Source organism: Phyllostomus hastatus, unplaced genomic scaffold, assembly GCF_019186645.2.
Source record: "Phyllostomus hastatus isolate PE091 unplaced genomic scaffold, TTU_PhHast_1.1 phas_contig_86, whole genome shotgun sequence".
Taxonomy (NCBI): Eukaryota; Metazoa; Chordata; class Mammalia; order Chiroptera; family Phyllostomidae; genus Phyllostomus; species Phyllostomus hastatus.
This window is the reverse complement of record NW_025333977.1, coordinates 49,911,942-49,933,652: the sequence shown is the minus strand read 5'-3', so window position 1 is coordinate 49,933,652 and position 21,711 is coordinate 49,911,942. Positions and strand designations below refer to the sequence as shown.

Below are 21,711 nucleotides of genomic sequence, written 5' to 3'. Positions count from 1 at the left end.
AAAGTACTGCCTCTTCCTCAATTTTTTTTGGAAGAGTTTTAAAAAGATGGGCATTAAATATTCTTTGAATGTTTGGTAGAATTCATTAGTGAAGCCATTTGGTCCTGGACTTTCATTTTTTGGAAGGGTTTTGATGGTTGTTTCAATTTCCTCACTGTTGATTGGTCTATTCAGATGTGCCAGTTCTTCATGATTCAGTCTAGAAAAGTTATATATTTATAGGAATGTATCCATTTCATCTGGGTTATTGAAATTTGTGTCATATGTCCTTAACAGCACTTTTTTTATGATCCTTTGTGATGCTTTCTCCTCATTCACTTATGATTTTGTTTATTTGAGTTTTTATCTTTCTTCCTTAGTGAGTCTAGCCAGAAGTTTATCAATTTTATCAGTCTTTTCAAAGACCCAGCTCTTTGGTGCATTAATTTTTGTATAGTATTTTTGCTTTTTATTTCATTTAATTCTGCTATAATTTTTATTATTTTCTGTCTTCTGCTGACTTGCATTATTTTGTTCTACTTTTTCTAGTTAACATGTAATGTTAGGATGTTTATTTGGGGGTTTTCTTGTTTCTTGAGATAGACCTGTAGTGATAAACTTCCCTTTTTTTACTGTATCCCAAAAGTTTTGATATATATTATCATTCTCATTTTTCTCTATATCTTTTGATGTCAACTTTTATTTCCTCTTTGACTGAGTTGTTTTTTAGTAGCATGTTGTTTAATCACCATGTATTTGTGTTTTTTTCCACTTCTTTTTTGCAGTAGATTTCTACTTTCACAGCATTGTGGTCAGAGAATACGCTTGGTATGATTTCAATTTCCTTAAATTTGTTAAGGCTAGTTTTGTGTCCCAACATAATGGTCTATCCTTGAGAATGTTTCATGTGCACTAAAGAAGAATGTATAGTTTGGTGTTCTGAGATGAAAGGCCCTATAAATGCCATTTACAATCAATATTTCTTTATTAATTTTCTGCCTGGGTAGCATATCTAGAGCTGTCAATGTGGTATTTAGTTCCTCTACTATGACTGCATTTTTGTCAGTTTCTTTATTTCTGTTAGTGGCTGCTTTATGCATTTCCATCTCCTGATTTGGAGCATATATGTTGAAAAGTGGTATGTCTTCTAGATGTAGTGACCCCTTTATCATTATATAATGTCCATCTTTGTCTCTTGTCATCTTTTTTATTTTGAAATCTATTTTAGCAAATATAAGTATGGTTACACCTGATTTCCTCTGGATGCCATTTGCTTGGAGGATGATTTTTCACCTTTGCACTTTGAGTCTATATTTGTCTTTGCAGCTGAGACATGTCTCCTGAACGCAGCATATGGTTAGGTTTTATTTTATGATCCAGTTTACTACTCTGTGCCTTTTTATTAGTGAGTTCAGTCCATTTACATTTAGGGTGATTACTGATGTATGGGGATTTATCTTTTGCATTCTAGTAGCTTACTGCCTTCATTGTTTCCTTTCCCTTGCATTTCCATCTGTCATTTTAGTTTTGTGGTACCCTGTAATTTTTTCCTCAGTTTTCTCTTCTAAGTTATGTTTCTCAGTTGTGTGTGTGTGTGTGTGTGTGTGGTTATCATCAGCTTTATGCAAAACAAAAATTATATATCCAGTAGTCCTTTTCCTTCTGAATGCACCTTATCTCCATTCCCCTTTAAAATTCAAACCTTTACTGCTCCTCTTTTTATGTTTTTGTTGTCCCAGATTATCCTTACTTGTGCTATGAGTTCATTTCCAAATTGCAACAGATATTGTCTTCTTTCTCTCTCTCTCTTCTTTAATGTTTCTACCTCCTTTAACCTTTATGTGATATTTAAATGTATAGTACCCTACTCTGAAAAAGAGTTGCAACATCCTGCTTCTGTCTGCTGGCTGGTGATCTTACTCATAGTTTTGTGTTCTTTGTTTTTGGTTTCAGGTAAAATAACTCCCTTGAGTATTTCCTGAAATGGGGCTTTTTTGGTGGCAAATTGCTTCAGCTTCTTTATGTCTGGAAAAGTCTTTATTTCTCCTTCATATCTAAAGGATAACTTTGTTGGACCTATTACTCTTGACTGGTAATTCCTGTCTTTCTGTAGTTCGAATATTTTATTCTCTTCTCCCCTAGCTTGTAGAGTTCCTGTTGAGAAGCCCAATAATAATCTAATGGGCTTTCCTTTGTAGATGACTATCTTCTTTTCCTTGGCTGCCTTGAGGATTGTTTCCTTGTAATTGATTTTTGATAGTTTTAATTCAATGTGCCTTGTAGAGAGCCTTTTTGGATTGAGATAATTAGTTGTTCTGTTTGCTTCTTGGATTCAAGGATCTAGCTATTGCCATGGGCTTGAGAAATTTTTACCAACTATTTGTCTAAATAGCCTCTTTGTTCCTTTCTCCCTTTCTTCTTCTTCTGGTATGCCTATCCTTATATTACTCTTTTTGATAAAGTCTAATAGCTCTCCTAGCATTCTTTTTTTTTTTAATATTCAGGTCTCTCTCTTCTTCCATCTGTGTCATTCCTAGATTTCTATCTTCAATATCACTAATTCTTTTCTCTGTCTGGTCAGCCTATTTTCTAAGTTCATTAGCTCATTCTTTCTCTCTTTTATTGAATTCTTTATCTCCAGAATTTCTATTTGGTTCTTTTCTGGAAGTTTAAGTCTCTTTGGTAAAGTACATGTTTTGATTTTATTTCCAAGCTCGCTAAACTTCCCATTTGTGTTTCCTTGTATCTCACTGAGTTTCTTAGCATAATGTTCTCCAGGTCCATTCAGGCTCTCATACAGGATAAAATTTTCTTCTTTTTTATGGCCCAGCAGTATTCCATTGAGCAAATGTCCCATAGTTGTTTTATCCACCCATCTGATGGGCACTTGCGCTGCTTCCATACCTTGGGGCTTGCAAACACCACAGCAATGAACATAAGGGGTACTTATGTCCTTTTGAATTACATTTTGGGTTTCTTCAGATATATTCCTAGAAGTTGGATTGCTGAGTCAAAATGCAGATTGATTTTTAATTTTTTAAGTAACTCCATATTTCTTTCCACAGTGGCTATACAATCTGCATTCCTACCAACATGCATGAGTGTTCCCCTATCTCCACATCCTCACTAGCACTTGTTTATTGATTTATTGATGGTAGCCATTCTGACAGGTATGAGGCAATATCTCATTGTAGTTCTAATTTGCATTTCTCTGATGTTTAGTAACATTAAGCATCTTTTCACATGTCTATTGACCATCTGTATGTCCTCTATGGAGAAGTGTCTATTCAGGTCTTTTGCCTATTTATTAATTGGACTATTTGCTTTTCTGGTGTTGAATTTTAAAAGTTCTTTATAAACTTAGGATATTAATCCCTTATGGGATGCACTGGCAAATATGTTCTCCCATTCAGTGGGTTGTCTTTTTATTTTGTTGATGGTTTCTTTTGCTGTGCAAAAATTTTTTAGTTTGATGTAGTCACATTTGTTCATTTTTTCTTTTGTTTCTTTTGACTGAGGAGATATATCAGAAAAAAAAAGTTGCTACAAGAAATGTTTGAGATTCTACTGCCTCATTTTCTTCTAGGATTTTTGTGATTTGCAGTCTAATATTTAAGTCTTTAATCCATTTTGAGTTTATTCTTGTATGTGGTGTAAGAAGCTGGTCTAGTTTCTTTACTTTTCTTTTCTTTTTTTTTTTTTTTTGCACATATTAGGTTGGCCAAAAAGTCCATTTAATTTTTTATGTAAAATATAAGACACATTTTTCATTTTCACCAATAACTGCTGATTTGGATATTTTGAGTATGTTGGCTATCTCCCACGTGGTAGAATGTTGCTTGCTCTCAATTAATGTCTCAATTTGATCGCTATCAACCTCAGCTGGTGTACCTAACCATGGAGCATCATCCAGCAAAAATTCTTCCACATGAAATGTTGCAAACCACTTTTGACACATTGGATCAGTCACAGTACCTTCTCCATACACTGCACAAATCAGTTTTTGCATTTCAGTTGCATTTTAACTTTTTTTAAAGTAATAAAGCATAATATACTGAAAATATTGCTTGTTTTCTTCTATTGCCAACATTAAAATGCCTACACAAAAATTGACAAATTTTGATGGTATTTTTTAATGCACTCTGATAGGGCAGCTGTCACAATACAATCTAACAAAATTGTTTCAAATGAAGTTAAAGACAACTAAGTGATACCAGAGCCATCTTATAGAAAAAAACAGATGAACTTTTTGGCCAAACCAGTATCTGTCCAGTTTTACCAACACCATTTATTGAATAAACTCTCTTTACTCCATTGTATGTGTGTGCCTTCTTTGTCAATTATTAATTTATCCTAAAGGTGGAGTTTATTATTGTGCTCTCTATTCTGTTTCATTTATCTCTATGTCTGTTTTTAACTGATTTATGTCTGCTTTATATGTCTGTTTTTAATTAATTTTGTATCCTGCTATTTTACTGAATTTTACCTATTTCTAATCTACTGATTTCCAGTGCCCAAAAGTATATCTGATAAATAATTATTAAGTTCATTTCTTCTTCCCAACTTCTTTCCCATAACACATTGTTTCTTCAAATTCTATAGAGGTAAAAGTAAAATTGTAAAAAGTTAAATAAGATTATTCTTTCAACACGATTGCAAACTTCCTTTTCATTTAAGTCTGTTTTGGAATGCCTAACCATTGACAATCTTGAGTAAATTATGGCTATAAGATCATAAATCAATTATGTCTCTAAAGTCATAAATCAATTTAAGCACAGAGGCATTTCTTTAAAAGCTCAGTCAGATACCATACCCATTATAAAGCAATCCCATAGATTTTTGAAACCAGTTTTCCCACATCTTATCATTACTTTTAACATAACATCTTTCAGCAAATTATAAAATTACACTATAAAAAAGAAATAGGGGATAGTTTTCATTATTCAGTCCATGAACAAATGCTGGGTAATGTCAAGGGGACAAAAGTGAAGTATTCTCTTTGTCATAATAAATGATGAATTGCTTAATGACTGAGACCATATTTTATTTGCCTCTCTGTTTCTAGAAGTGCCTGGCACAGCCCCCTCTCCACAGACACACATACTCACACATTCAAAGCTGAACTAAGCCAATTTAACAGGCAGGAGTCTCAAAATGAAATACAGTTCTCTGCTGTTAGGCCACCAAAATATAGATTAAAACACTTATTAGTGCCTAGACCTGGAACAATGAATGTTCAGAGAGGTAAAATTTTCCGAGCTAACCATTTTCTCTACGTATCCTGGCTTGGCACGTCAATCACTCTTTTGCATATAGACTCAGTCATCAATCCTGTTTCAGGGGAAGCAAAACATGAACTTTTTTTATGACATGGCTTCTGAATGTTTAATCAGTGAGAACACACACACACACAAAACACAAGATAATTTGCATTACTATTAGTCTTAGGAACTCACCAAAGACAAAATACAAAAAAATCTGTTCCTGCAAATGTTTTGTTGTTAATTTGTTAAAAAATTGTAATTAAGATAAATATTAAATGAGCCACTGAGGGGCAGTAGAGTCCCCCAAATCATTCTTTCTTTCCAAGAAAAGATAGGTTTTCATTTTCCTCTTGAATCCAGAGCATACTAATATTACATTAGGGAAGAGAAAATAACCTGTGATATCTCATTCTTACAGCTTCTCTTTCTACACAACCAAAGAAAAAACGCTATTTTGAAAAAACCCTATGAAATTGAAAACTGTGGTGTTAAGAAAAATTATTTCACCGCAAAAACATACAGTAAATATTTATTATCAATGTTAAATTTAACATTTGTTAATGATCTTATTTGAGCCAAATATCTGGTTTTAGCAAGTAATTTTTCTGACACAAATTCAATGGAAAAACTTAAAGTAACGATTGAATGACTCAGTTGTGAAGGCACAAGGCAGATTTGCACGGCCAAATAAAATGAACTAAGGAAAACATCCTAGTTGAACCACTAGAAAGAACTTTTTCGGTTCCCGCTTAATCTGCAGGTGATACTCTGCAGCTCTCAGATGGAGTCTGTGAAAGGAAAACCCAAAGGGGCACAGCATGGAAGAAAGTAAATGTTTTCTCTTGCAATGTTTTACACAATCGAATCCAGAACAACTGGCTGTACAAAACATAATAATCACAAAAGGTACTTAAAGACCAAAACACAAACAAAAGTGTTACCAAATTTATAGTTAGTCTGTTCAAGCTGAGAAAAATAGCAGTTTGCTAACTTGATTTGCACATGTACAATGATCAAAGATCATCATACTTACATTTCGAAAAGTATTTCAAAAGTCAGAGTTAGTTGCTTAGAGAAAGGGCTCGAGCTTCACTTACTTTGAGACTAGTACTCTACACAATGTTTTTTCTTTTTGAAGCATATCTGAAGATGCAAATTGGTGTTTTTGCCAACAGCTGTTAGGAGAGGTGCTTAGTCAAATGGCAGCAAAGTCAGGCATCCATTTTGCTTTCTCAGTGGCTGCTTGTAGTCCAATTTTATTCCCACATAAGTGAAAATTTGACCACATACATTTGGTTAGCTATTTTCTAATTCAGTGCCAATAATGTGATGTTTTGCTTACTTGGCTGTTTTTTTTTTTTAATTAAGAAATAAAAATGTCCTTCCTAATATGGTTAACATAACCAAAGCCATATAAAACTAGACCTTGGTATTAATTTTTATCTAGAGGCTTTGTAAAGCTTCGAGGGCCACAAGTTAATCACTTTTATTTGCCAGGAGTACTTTTATTGCTCCTATAACTATATACTTTAAGGCTAGGGTTCAAATACCATCCAGAGTAACCCAGTTTTGCCTGCAATGCATACAAATGTAAAAGTAATTTTATAAGATCTTCAAGATTCTGATCCTGCCAGAAAGTGACATTCTTACCTCTAAGTCTAAGAAAACCCAAATCTTAGAGGAAGTGTCGGAGAGAACATTGTGGCATCATTTCCATATGAGAAGAATACTCTTTGTGTATCAACAGGGAACTTATCATGCCTCACGAAATAACATTTATATTGAAACTATGAAAACAACTGTACTGTAATAAAAAGCAACAAGAGACACTAAAGGCATTTTCCCTAATATTTAACCATTCTAAGAAGTTCAATCAAAAATCTTTAATTTTTATAACACTTATTTCTTAAAATTTTGAAATTATGTTCTAGTTTATTTTGTACATTAAAGTACTTATTTAGGACTTTTACTGGATTATAAGGAGACCATTATATGAGATGTTACTTATAAAATGTTCCAGTTTGTAATAGGATAGCATTAAAACTGATAAATCAAGAAAAATGGTGAATGTTCTTATATTGTTAGTTAAGCACAATTAAATTTCTTTTTAGAGTCATTCAGTCCTAGATAATTACTTTTTATTCTTTGATCTTGGGTTATAGATGACTATAAAGTCATCTGCATTCACGTACACTAGGAGTGCTAGTAATCCTGTCTGAAAGGAAAGTTCTCCCAGGAGGAGGACACCTATATGGCCAAGGCTGTTCCATTTAAAGTCAGTTGTTTAGAACAGGTGGAAGCCTTGGCCAGTGTAATTCAGTTGGTTGGAGTTCAACCAATTGATGTTCCTCTTTTGCACTGAAGTTCTCTCTCCCATCCTCTCTCTCTAAAAAGCAATGAAAAAAAAATGTCTTCAGGTGAGGATTAAAAAAGAAAAAGAATGGGTGGTAAACAACTATTATTCAACATAATGCTGGAAGTCCTAGCCAGGACAATTAGGTAAGAGAAAGAAATAAAAGGCATCCAAATTCAGTATAAAGATGTAAAACTGTCACTTTTTACACATGACATGATTCTTTATATATAAAACCCTAAAGACTCCAAAAAACTACTAGGAACAATAAACATATACAGTAAATTTACAGGATACAAAAGTCAATGTACAAATTCCATTGCATTCCAACATACTAACAATGAAATTTCAGAAAATCAAATGGAAGTAAAATATTTCTTTTACAATTACAATGAAAAAATTAAAATACCCAAGAATAAACTTAACAAAGAATTTGAAGGACCTATGCACTGAAAACTACAAGACATTATTTTTAAGAAAAGAAATGAAAAGAGAGTCCATGTTCATGGATTGGAAAAATCAACATAGTTAAAATGACCATATTGCCCAAAGCAATATACAGACTTAATGTAATCACCACCAAAATTCCAATGACATTATTTAAAGAAATAGAACAAAAAAATCATAAGATTTGTATGAAACCACAAGACTTCTAGTGAAATGCTTCCAAAGCATTTTAGTGAAAAATGAATGAAGACAGTTATCGCACTCCCTAATTCCAAATTATAGTACTAAGTGACAATAATCAAAACAGCATGGTTTTGGCAGAAAAACAGCACAGAGACCAATGGAAATAAACCCATGTATATGGGCAAATATTTTTGACAAAGGAACCAAAAACATACAATGGAAAAAATAAAGCCTGCTCAATAAGTGGTGCTGGGAAAAGTAGAAAGCCACATGAAACGGAATGAACTTCAACTTCTGTTTGTCCCCATATACAAAAATTAACTCAAAATGAATCAAAGACCTAAGTAAAAGACCTGAAACAATAAATTACATAGAAGAAAATATAGGTACTAAACTTATGGACTGAAGTCTTACAGAGGCTTTTGTGAGTTTGACCTGAAAAGCAAGAGAAGTAAAGTCAAAAGTAAATGCAAGGAACTGTATCAAACTAAAACGCTTCTGCACAGCAAAAGAAACTGCCAACAGAACAGTCAACCAACCAAATGGGAGAAGATGTTTGAAAACAACAACTTTGAAAAGAGGTTACTATCCAAAATATATAAAGAACTCACACAACTCAACACCAAAAAAAACAAACAATCCAATTAAAAAATGGACTGAAGACCTGAACAGACACATTTTTCAAGAAGACATACAAACTGAACTAAGAGGCAAAATAAATACAGATTCAGAGAGCAGGCTGATTGCTTAGGGTTGGGGTTTTTTTTTTTTTTGGAGGGTTAGAAGGATCAAGCAAAAAAAAAGATGGAGAAAAAGCTCATGGAAATCGACAACAGTGTGGTGATTGCAGGTGGGAGAAAAGTGGGTGGAGGTGGAAGAGGGTATGCAGGGATAAATGGTAATGGGAACAATAAAGTAAAAAAAAACCCTGAAAAATGAGTTATAAGAAACAACTGAAGTATGCTTTGATAGATGATTGGATAAAGAAGATATGATATAGCCCTGGCCATTGTGTCTCCGTTGTTTAGAAAAGCAGAATCTACTTTTTGAGTATAGGATTGAAAGACTCCAGTAATTTTACTGTAACAATGAACAAAATAAGAATGGAGAAAAGTAAAGTACCCCAATGGAGTTTCTTACAAATTAATTTTTTAATGGTTTGGTAAATGATTGCCAAGAGAATAAAAAGCACATTAGTGACAATGAGGTCACTGACAAGTCTCTAGGGTCTTTTAATTTATCCTGTAAAATGTGTGTTACAATTGTCACCAATTGGCCTACTTTAACTCTAGAAACTCTTTATTTTTTTAAAGATTTTATTTATTTATTTTTTAGAGAGAAGAGGAGGGAGGGAGAAAGAGGGAGAGAAATATCAATGTGTGGTTGACTCTCATGCACCACCCCCCCACCACTGAGCACTTAGCCTACAACCCAGGCATGTGCCCTGACTGGGAATCAAACCAGCGACATTTGGGTTTGCAGCCCGTGCTCAATTCAATGATAGAAACTCTTTATTTTTAAAAAATATACTTTATTGATTATGCTATTACAGTTGTCCCATTTTTTCTCCCCTTTACTCCCTTCCACCCTGTACCCCCCTCCCACCATCATTCCCCCACCTTAGTTCATGTCCATGGTTTGTACATATAAGTTCTTTGGCTTCTCCATTTCCCATACTATTCTTAATTTCCCCCTGGTCTATTTTGTACCTACAATTTATGCTTTTTATTCCCTGTAACTTTTTCCCCATTCTCTCCACTTCCCCTCCCCACTGATAACCCTCATGTGATCTCTATTTCTGTGACTCTGTTCCTGTTCTATTTGTTTGCTTAGTTCATTTTTGGTTTTGTTTTTCAGGTTCGGTTGTTGAAAGTTGTGAGTTCATTGTCATTTTGCTGTTGATATTTTGACCTTCTTCTATTTCTTAGATAAGTCCCTTTAACATTTTATATAATAAGGACTTGGTGATTATAAACTCCTTTAACTTGACCTATCTAGGAAGCACTTTATCTGCCCTTCCATTCTAAATGATAGTTTGCTGGATAGAGTAACCTTGGCTTTTAAGACTACAGATACTTCTTTCCAGCCCCTTCTTGCCTACAAGATTTCTTTTGAGAAATCAGCTGATAGTCTTATGGGAATGCCTTTGTAGGTAATGTTCTCCTTTCCTCTCGATGCTTTTAAGATTCTCTCCTTATCTTTAATCTTGGCTAATGTAATTATGATGTGCCTTGGTGTGTGCTACCTTAGGTCCAACTTCTTTGGAACTCTCTGAGCTTCCTGGACTTCCTAGAAGTCTACTTCCTTTGCCAGATTAATGAAGTTCTCCCTCATTATGTTTTCAAGTAAGTTTTCAATTTCTTGCTCTTCCTCTTCTCCTTCTGGCATCCCTGTGATTCGGACATTGGAACATTTGAACTTGTTCCAGAGGTTCCTAAGCTTCTCCTCATTTTTTGGAATTCTTGTTTCTTCATTCTGTTCTGGTGGGATGTTTATTTCTTCCTTCTGCTCCAGACTATTGATTTGAGTCCTGGTTTCCTTCTCGTCACTGTTGGTTCCCTGTACATCTTCCTTTATTTCACTTTTCATAGCCTTCACTTTTTCCTCTATTTTGCAACCATACTCAACCATTTCTGTGAGCATCCTGATTACCAGTGTTTTGAACTCTGTATCTGATAGGTTGGCTATCTCTTTATCACTTAGTTGTAATTTTTCTGAAGCTTTGATCTGTTCTTTCATTTGGGCATATTTTTTTTTGTCTCAACAGGCCTGTTACATAGTAAGGGGCAGAGCCTTAGGTATTTGCCTGGGTGGGGTAACCCAGATAGTTGTGTTGTGGCATTGTCTGTGGGGGAGGGGTCCAAGAGAGAACAATGCCACTTGCTCAGCTCTCTGCCAGCTTTCAGTCACTTCCTCCGCTACTCACAAGCAAAATGGGCCCTTCTAGTGCTGATTCCCAGGTAGCTGGGTTTGTGTATGTTCTAGGACCCTGTGGGTCTCTTTAATGAATGAACTCTCCTATGAGGCTGAGAGTTCTTTTGCCACCTCAACCCTCACAGGTTTTTTTAGTTAGCCATTTTGAGGCTTTATTTCCCAGCTCTGGAACCCTGGGTTGCGAGGTCTGTCCTGCTCCCCAGTTGTTCCTCCCAGTTATCCACACACAAATGTGGGACTGCCTCCTCTGCCAGCTGCAACCTTGCCTTGAGTCCTCCCCACCCTGGCTGCCTGTATCCGCCCCTCCTACAGGACTGGATGAATATTTCTTCTTTAACTCCTTGGTTGTCAGACTTCCATATGGTTGGATTTTCTGGCAGTTCTGGTTGTTTTTTGTTTTTAAGTTTGTTGTTGTCCTTCTTTTGGTTGTGTGAGGAGGAAAAGTATATCTACCTACACCTCCATCTTGGCTGGAAGTCCTAGAAACTCTTTATAATCAACTTTTTGATTACTGTGGAAGTCTTTACATTTTCCATAACTGTTTCTATTTGTCTTAAAACATACAAATGTACAGAAACATATATTTTGTATGTCATTACTATAGGGGAAAAGAGCATCACTTTTTGATTTGTCACCTGTTCCTATATCTTGGTCTTGGCAAATAAGGCAGTTTTGAAATAGTGACATGATCATTAATATTGAATTGGCCAAAAAGTTCATTTAGTTTTTTTCATATGATGGCTCTAGTAGTGCTTAGTTGTCTTTAACTTCATGAGAAACAATTTTGTTAGACTGTATTGTGATAGCTATCCTATCAGTGTGCATTTTTTAAAAAAACTTCAAAATTGGTGAATTTTTGTGTGGCCATTTTGGTACTAAAGATAGAAGAAAGTGAGCAACATTTTCAGCATATTATGCTTTATTATTTCAAGAAAGGTAAAAACACAACTAAAACGCCAAAAAAAAATTGTGAGTTGTATGGAGAAGGTGCCGTGACTAATCAAATGTGTGAAAAGCCATTTTGAATTCTTGGCACTATTGACATTTTGGCCAAATAATTCTTTGCTGTGGGGCTGTCTTATGCACTGGAAGATGTTCAGCAGCATTCCTGACCTCTACCCACTAGGAGCCAACAGTGAGAGATAACTGACATACTCAAAATATCCAAATCAATAAAGTTATTGGTGAAAACAAAAATGTGTCTTTTATTTTATGGAAGAAAACTAAATGGACTATTTGGCCAATCCAAAAACATACACAATTATTTTTAGCATCTCTCCATTTATAAAATATTAAATAAAAGTATTCATGTCTAGTAGTTTTCTGTGTGTAAAAGACATCTTGAAAGTTTTATTATTCTGGTTTAAAGTTGTCACACTTAAAAGGAGACAACATTATTCCATGAATTTTTAAAGATAATAAAGGGTTATAAGAAACAGTTTTATTTTTGATTTAGACTGAAAGTAAATACAAGTTACATTAGGAAATCTAGCCTTTACAGAGGCAAAATCTTGTCAAAAATTCATTCAAAAGCATGGAAAAAGCACCTACTGAAAAATCAGTAGGCTCTTGAGTGAGATTGTTTTGATGATTATGAGAAATCTTTGCTATACAAGAATGGAATAATGTCGTGCTGCTTGTCAACAGCAGCCTGCACTGAAAGATTAATTTTTCTTTGACTTACTAGTTTTTCCTCTTTGTTATCTGTAAGCTTTCTTTGTCTAACAATTTTAATATATTCATATTTATTTTTAGACATATATAGTTAAAAGTTAATTTTTAGATGATTTCAGAATGCAAACTGCTTTTCCCCCTCTTTGTAGCAAGTAATAGGCTTGCTCAAAATAGCTAAGAAGGAGTCAACTTTTCTTCTCACCTGAGACCCAGGGAAGAAAGAACTCGACAGGAGGAGTCCAAAGTAGCTTCTTGTCCAGGAAGCTACATGCATGAGATACTGAGTAAAGTGTAAGTTCCCTCTCCAAAGTGAACACAACACAGTTACATTCCTACTAATTTGGCAGGTGAGGAAACCATGAAGTAAAAAATCGTGTGTGCTACCTTAGGTAAAATTTCTTAACTATTCACATTGTTTGGAGACAATGAGAATCAGAGGTTCCATGTAAGTGTCTAGGAATATCCTCTGTTAACAAGCTAACAGTTAAGAAAATGATTTACCTTACATACCCCGCAGGAAAGATCAAGAACACTCATTTGGTACAATTTTTATGCACTAAGTCACATAAAAGCATGTCCTATGAAATCATAACAGGTGAAATACACTGAAATTGGCAAATAGATTTAAGAAGGGTTAAAAAAACTTTGAAAATTTCAAACTTGCTATTTGTAGACTATATTAACTAGCCAGATTTATCATTAAAATATTCCATAATGCTACTGCTAGGGTTACAAAAGGACGAGAGGAGGAAATGGGGGATGTAATTAATTTGTCTCTTGTAGTTGGGCATGCCCTATACATTTTGATTCCTGTCCACCCACAATACCACAGAAACATATTTTGCTATAAAGGTATGCCCAGTAGTTTCAACAAATCAGTCGAAGTTGCCCAAGTTCTGTCAAAATTACAGTAAACAAATCACCATTTATGGTAATTTTTAGGATCTTAACATCCCTGGGGGTGGGGGGAACCTAACTGAAGATTCTTTGTAAGACTGACTGTTCTGCAGAAGAGCCAATTTAATGTGACTTGCTTTAATAGGGAATCTAAACGAGGCAACAATATGAAAAGGGCTGTTTGAAAAATTTTACTGCAAAGAGAATGCTTTCTCCCTCATCTGTTACTAGTTACTAGACTAGGACTTGCACAAATGGAAACAAATTGCTTTATTTCATAAACCATCTTTTGAATAAACATACAACTCCAAAAAAGAAACACTCGAATGAATATCTCATGTATTTGAGTCAGGCCTAAGCCAAAGTGTCTTCCATAAAAAAAAAAAGAAAGAAAAGATGCTGAGAAGTAACATCAGCAAGATGGCTAGAATAATATGTTCCAGTTCTAGTGACCCCACAGAAATACCAAGCTAACACCCAAACACAAAAGAAAACAATCTTCACAAGGGTTCTGTAATCCAAGTAAGAGTTAACACCAACTGGGTGAAGCACAGAAACCAAACAAAAAAAGATGCATTGAAAAGAGTAAGAAGTACTGTTTCACTTTGCTTATGTCACCCCTCTGGGTGCAAAACCAAGAAAGATCCCACTAGCCCATGAGTTCCCCCAAGAGGGAAGGGGGAGTGTGGTGAACAAAGACCTCACCACAGACTCTGGCCTGCTGGTGGACCCCATCAGCCAGACCACCCAGAATCCCTGGCTGGGCCGACTGCTGAAGGGCCTTCCCTCCCAAAGCCAGGCTGAGAAGACTGCAAGGGATGTTTTTTCTTCAAACGCACAGACACCAATGCCAGACTAGAAGGACCACAAGAATCAGGGAACAATGACACCACCAAAGGAACAAAATAAAACTCCACTAATTGACCCTAAAGAAATGGAAATCTACTACCTGACAAAGAATTCAAAATAATTGTCTTAAAGAAGCTCAGTGAGATATAAGAGACAGAGATAGACAACTAAACAGAGTCAGGAAAATAATATATCAGAATAACTTTACATATAAAGGTAAAAAGTAACATATGAGGTAGACGAGAATTATCTATGCTGCTCAAAAACTTTATTTCCTTATATATTACAATATTGTACATTTATCAGATTGGTTTTCAAAGGCTATGTGTCTGAAACATTCCTAGATTAGAGGCATTATATAGGATAAAAACAAATTTACAATCATTTGAGAAAAACAGTTAAATATTCAATAGTAGAATAAGTTTATCATAAAGTATCTGGATTGTAAGCACTTACAGTGTTAAGTTGTAGTGTTTTAATTTCTAATTTAAAAACAGTTTTGGTGTCATACAGGTAGGAAGCTTCCTGGAAATGTCTATGCTCGTGTTTTCATTTTTTTAAGATTGATTTGGGAGCCTGAGAAAAACATCGACACTTTGAGGAACATGAATAAAAACAGTAGGCCAGGGGAGGCTCTGATGATCACAGAGAATTATCATGGGACATAAAATGTGTTTAACTGTCCTTCCTTTGGGGGAAAAATAGCATTCATAAGTCACAGTAAGTTGACATGTCATTATAAAAAAAAACCCACAATGTATTTGATCTTTAAATATAAATAATTATCTGTGTGGATACATACATAATATTTTCTAGATTTGTCAACTAAAAAAATCTAAAAATGATTTATAATAATCAACTCAGGAGCAACAAGCACATTAGGTGTCCAGACCATGAACTTGAAATAATATTTTAGAGTGAAAAAAACCAGAACTGCCCTGGCCAGTTGGTGACTCCTCCCAGTATACTGAGGTTGAAGGTTTGATTCCCAGTCAGGGCACATTCAAGAATCAACCAATGAATGCAAAAATAAGTGGAACAACAAATCTCTCACTCTCTCTGTCTCACCCGCCCCCTTGCCCCCTCCCTTTCTCCTCTCTTTCTCTAAAATCAATAAATGAAAAATAAAAATAAATTAAAAAAACATACCTTCTTTAAAAATGACTGATTCTAGTGCAAACATTGTACTCATTGAACCAAGAACACCCTGTCTTAAAGACAGTAAAGAAACTGTCAAATAGTACCAGGGTCCTTATAGAAAGGTGCAGGAGCCAACTTGAAGAAGCCCCCACTGACCAAATATGGAACCATTTAAACTTTAATATGGAAGATTGCAATGGACTGCAACCCATCAATTATGTTGAAAGCCATGGGTTCATAATATTTAAAAAGTAAACTCATAAACTAGTCACTTTCTGAAAATGATAGTGAAGCAATTCATTGTCTTTAAAAACTGTATAAAGGGAAAGAATAAGAATTTATCCTGACTTTCCCATATGAGCTATGCTACTAGTCAGACTCTAAGTATGTAAGAGAAAAAAGCTCTTTGTAAAATCATTACAACTAATAAATGAAAAAGAAGTGGTACAATTAAAATATCACCTTTTAAAAAAGCCAATGGGGTTAACAGGTCTAGGTAGTAAGCATTAATGTTGGCTAGCAACAAAAAGAGGGGATAAAAAGACAGCATATGTCTTCTGATGCAAGAGCACAATCTCATGGACAGTATGGCCAAAGAAAGAGATGGGACCTGATATTACCCCTCAAGGAGTAGAAAATATTTGTTATAGAAATAACAAATTTTGTTATAGAAAATATTATAGAGGTACAAGATATCAGATGCATACTTTGAAACCAAATAAATGTGACCATTTCATCTGCATGAAAAAAAGCCTAAAGCATACAGCACTGATACTTTATTACTCCAGCTGTGGTTTTCTGACCAGCAGGATGGGTACTACCTGGGAGTTTGTGGAAATCTAGATTATAGGACACCCCATAACTACTGACGCAGATTATGCATTTTAACAAATGTATCAGGCAATTCATAAGCATATCAAAGTTTGAGAAATGCTGCACTATCTAGATACCCTTTCACCTTGTTTAATGGGTAGATGGATGGGACTGTTAGATAAAAACTAAGAAATATTTCAGTCTCAAAAGTTCAGAGCAAGGTGATCAGCATTTGCTTCTTTTCTTAAGCAACAGTTTATAATAGCTTAACTGAAGATTTTCAAAAGAAATACTTAAGTTCCTAATCTATAGATATAAAATATAGAAAAATATAGAAAAATAAAATCATAGAAAAGTTTTGCCTTGGCCAGGTGGCTCAGTTGGTTGGAGCAGTGTCCCACACACCGAAAGGTTGCGGGTTTAACCCCCAGATGGACTGCACGTGGGAGGCAATGGGTCAGTGTTCCTCTCATATTGATGCTTCTCTCTCCTTTTTCCTCTCTGTAATCAGCAAACATACCTTTGGGTGAGGGTTAAGAAAACATGTTTATTGTTAAAACATAGAAAAGTTTTATATTTATTGAAAGTCTAGTTTCAAAAACATGATTACATTAATCAGAGGCCATATACAGTCAGAAAAAAATCATAGACATGAAACAGAGAGACAGAGACAAAGGGAGTAGGAATAAATATACTTAAACAAATGATTGAAGATAGAAAATATTGCCATGAATCAGAAATAAAAACAAAAATGGTGGGGGGAAAAAGGGAGAAATTAAAAAAACAGTTGATTAAATTTAGGGAAGAAACGGAAGGGAAAAGCCCAAATTATCTCAGAAATAAAACGTAAAGAGGTACTCAGTGCATTGGCACTGCTGTGGCAGGCTTCCTGAAGAGTATCACTGGCCTTGTGGGGCTGGCTGCATGTGAGAGTCCTCATAAGAGACTAAGAATACTGTGCACAAAGATTCTTGATGTTCTTGATCAAAGCCCTGAAAATGCAGCATATAGAAAGTATACAGAACAGATTACAAATAAGAAGCTGGATATGGTTAACGTGAAACCAGATATTAAAAAATTAGAAGACCAGCTTCAGGGTGGCTAAATAGAAGAGGTGATTTTTCAGGCTGAAAATGAATTAAGTTTGGTGAGAAAAATGATACAATGGAAACCATAGGAACCTTTAGTGGAAGAGCCTCCTGCCAACCAATGGGTAATATTGTCACCATTAAATGACTAGTGTGTTTAAGGGAAATTAATATAATTAAAAGTTCTCTTATACAAAATATGTTTCTATATTATTGAAGTCTTATGATCAAGAAAATGGATTCATATCATTTTTAGGAGATTTGTTAAGACTGATGATTATGGTAATACAGACTTATGAATCAGTTTTTGTTAAAATATTCATTCAGATTATTTCAAAGATGTTATTTTTAACAATTGAGATTCTAAGAAGATTTGAAAGTAAATTGGAAAAATTCCTCTGTTTCAATGCACAAGCCACATGTTTAATAGTTGAAATATTATTAGTAGTATCTTCAACATATTTACTGTATTCTCTTTATTCTGAAGATACCAGAAAAGAACTTACTATTGCTTAAACAAATGGTAGGTCACTGTTTAAAGTGAAGTACTAAGAGTAAAAACTATTAAATTACAATTTATTGTACAGTTCCTAAAATTTATTTTGTATTTGAAAGAAAGATTTCCTATTTACAGTAGTAGTTGGAAAAATTTTTTTTAAAAAATTTTGTCTCATTTAAGGAAGTTAGTTTTCTGGCCCTTAATCAAAGTACGTCACGATAGAGGGAGAATTTCTGTAAAAGAAGAGAAATTAGGAGTTCCTAAAGTTAATCTGACATATGGATAGGCTTATATTCAAAACATCTTCCTTGTACAGTTATAACCTCCAAGTAGAACCACTAAGTAGTTTTGCCTAAGATTCTAATATGAGTGCAGCTGGGTATCAAACAGAAGATAAAGCTGCTCAAAGAAAGAAGCGATTGACAAATTTAAGGTTAAACAAAAGTAAAATTACTTTTCAGGTGTCCTCACCTTTTCTTTCTAGCCTTTTACCTTTCTAGAAACTCAGTTACATTTGTTATTTCTTACCTTCCAAGAGAGCACTGTCAGGGTTTTGTGTTGTGTTGTGCTGTCACTGTGGCAAAGCAGGATCTTTCAGAGTGAGAATGAAAATTGCATTTTTCTTTTTCCTCATAAATTTCTCCCCTTATAGAGCTGTAAATTGAGTGCTAAATAAATATGAAATGAAATGAAAAAAATAAAAATATATTACAAGGTGACTAAGGCAGAATGGCGTAAAATGAAAATGTAATAAGGGGCATTGAAGAAAGGCAGCAAAATGACCAAGAGAATGAAAATGACATAAAGAAGCAAAAAAGGGTCAGAGAGAAAGTGATGGAAACAGAAGACAAGTATTAATATTCATATTTTCAGAGTCACTGAGAAAGGAAAACAATGGATAGACATAATGTGAAAAATAGAGTCCAAGAAAAGTTTCCAGAAATAAAAAAGAATCACCTGATTCTGCACATGGAAAAGGTTCACTGGGTAACTGGCAAAAGTTAACCCCAAAACAATGAAAGCATTTCTTTAGTAAAATAATTAGATTGTAAAGGTAAAGATAAAACCCTCAAGACTTCCAAGCAAAAAAATTAAAGAATTTATAGTCAAAATAATTAAATTGACATCAGGCTTTTCAAAACCAAATGCAAAACAAAATAACTATGACTCTATATTTATAAAAATATTCAATAGGAGAAAATGTAAAAATAAATGATTATATGAAGAATAACAACCAAGCTATTCTTTAAAAAGCATAATAAATCATTTCTAATATATAATACCTTAGGAGAATATTTTTCTTTTTCAATGAACATAGGGGTGCATATATTTTTTAGAATTAATGTTTTAGGTTGCTTTGAATATATATCCATAGATGGAATTGCTGGGCCATAAGACAGTTCTATTTTTAATTTTTTGAGGACCCCCCCCCCCACACTATTTTCTACAGTGGCTGCACTAGCCTGCATTCCCACCAACAGTACAGGAGGAAAAACTTAGGAGATTCTTCACTCAGCAGCTCTTCTTGAGGAATTCATTAGAGAATGAACTTCAACCAAGTAATGACTGGGAAATCTTCAGCAAAAAGATCAATGGTGAGTGCATTAAAATATGTAAGTGTACATTTAAGACTAAAATAATATGACCCAAAGGCGGACGACTCAGGTACAAACATTATATACTGTGACAAAGTAAAAATTAAGCAACTAAAAAAATGGAGCATGACAAAGAAAGAAAGAAAAAAACAAAAAAGCTCATGGCTATATAGGCAATAGATTGGCATAAAGGTATGCTTAAAATAGTATCAAACAGACCGTAAAAGCTTAGAGAAGACAACAGGAAACTCAAGGTATTTTTTTAAGGGATAAATACAAACAAAGGTAACCACCAGAACAAAAATACAAACCTTCCTAGAGACAAATTATAAATAAATTAACTAGTAAATAGAACCCATAGAATGAATATACATCTCATAAAGACACATAGCAAATGCAACAAAATAGGCATAATTACAAAATATGACAATTGAGCCCAAACATGTTGCTCATATTAACAAATGTAAATGTACTTAACTCTGTTACTTAACAAAAGAATTATCAATTTGGCCCAAATATATGCTGTGTAGAAGAGACAACCCTAAGGTGATTCAGAGAGGCTAAAAAATAGAATAATGGGCTTCACTTCCAGGAAAAGGGAGTAGACATACTTTTCTGCTTTTCTCCCACCCCTGAGTACAACTAAAAATCCTTCACATTAAGCATAAATAAAATGCAAGAAGTATCTGAAGGCTAGGAAGAGGCAGGCAGACTGGGTAGGGCACTCAGAACTAAGAAAACAGTGGTGGTGCTTCCTTGGCTTTTCTTTTTGGCTCATATACCCCAGACTTGGAGCTGCAAACATCAGCAACAGAGGAAAGGCAAGGGGCACAGGCAAAACATACAACAACAAAAAACAACCACCACCACCACCAACAACAACCAACAACAGCAACAACAACAACTGCTGTCTTTAGCAAAAGGACCAGGAAAGGAGCAGTTTAGCAAGACAGAAACACACAGTGGACAATAATGTAGAGTGGATAATCATGTAGAGTAAATAATAATATAAAGTGGACAATAACCACTCCATGCCAGTTGACACAGAAGAAGACTGTGGCTTGCCTTCACCCACACGAGAAAAGGCAAGTGGGGAGCTTAGACTTCCACCCTCATGTGCTTTCCACACATAGCAAAGACTATTAAAGAAACCAGGAGTGATTAGCCTCTCATATATAATACAATTTACTTTTGGTGTTTCCTTTTTGTGAATACTGTTCTTTTGGGGGCCTCCCGAATTCTAGATTTTCGCCTGTTTTTACCTCTGGCCACCTCATGAAGTTGGCCTTTGCACTTAGATCTGTGGGATATGACAGAGCCCTCTCATTTACGGACTAGCCAATTTTGGACCCTGCTTTTCTGACTCACCTTGATGGCCTCCACCTTCCAAAATTACATGCAAAAATATATGAAGTCCTTAATTGGACTTCAACTTTTTATTTACCTTCTGTTTTTAAAGTTGTTGAAACAATACCATTTTTACTAGACTACTTGTCGAAAGGTTAAAAAAAACATGGAAAAGAAATAAAACATAATACTCAACACATGTTAAAAACCACTAACACTAAATATTTGAGGGTAATTTGCTTATGTAAGGGGAAATTTTACCCAAGCTACTGCAAATAACTTAAAATGATATTACATAAAATATTACCAAAAATTGGGTATTTGAGTAAAATACTTACTTTCTGATCATGTAAGATTCCTCAAAAGATCCAGACACAGTATAATATTTTCTCAGAAAAGGTTGTATTAAAAGATATTTTTTAAGTTCTCAGAAGGAAAATCAAAGTCATATTTTACATCTGAAAAAATAAAATATACTCTGAATTTGAAAAGCAATACTATATATTTTTTTATCATCTATTCAATTATGAGATGGCTTTGGGATAAGAGCTTTATAGAAATAAAAATCCATTGCTTTACAATTTCTTGGATATGACACCAAAGGCATAGTAACAAAAGAAAAAAATAGACAAATTGGACTTCTTTAAAT

At 34.4% G+C, this 21,711-nt stretch overlaps 1 pseudogene; it reads left to right on the top strand.

Annotated features, from left to right (window-relative positions):
• The first annotated feature begins 9,030 nt into the window (after positions 1-9,030).
• Positions 9,031-17,773, top strand: LOC123827376 (annotated as a pseudogene).
• Positions 17,774-21,711: the final 3,938 nt, after the last annotated feature.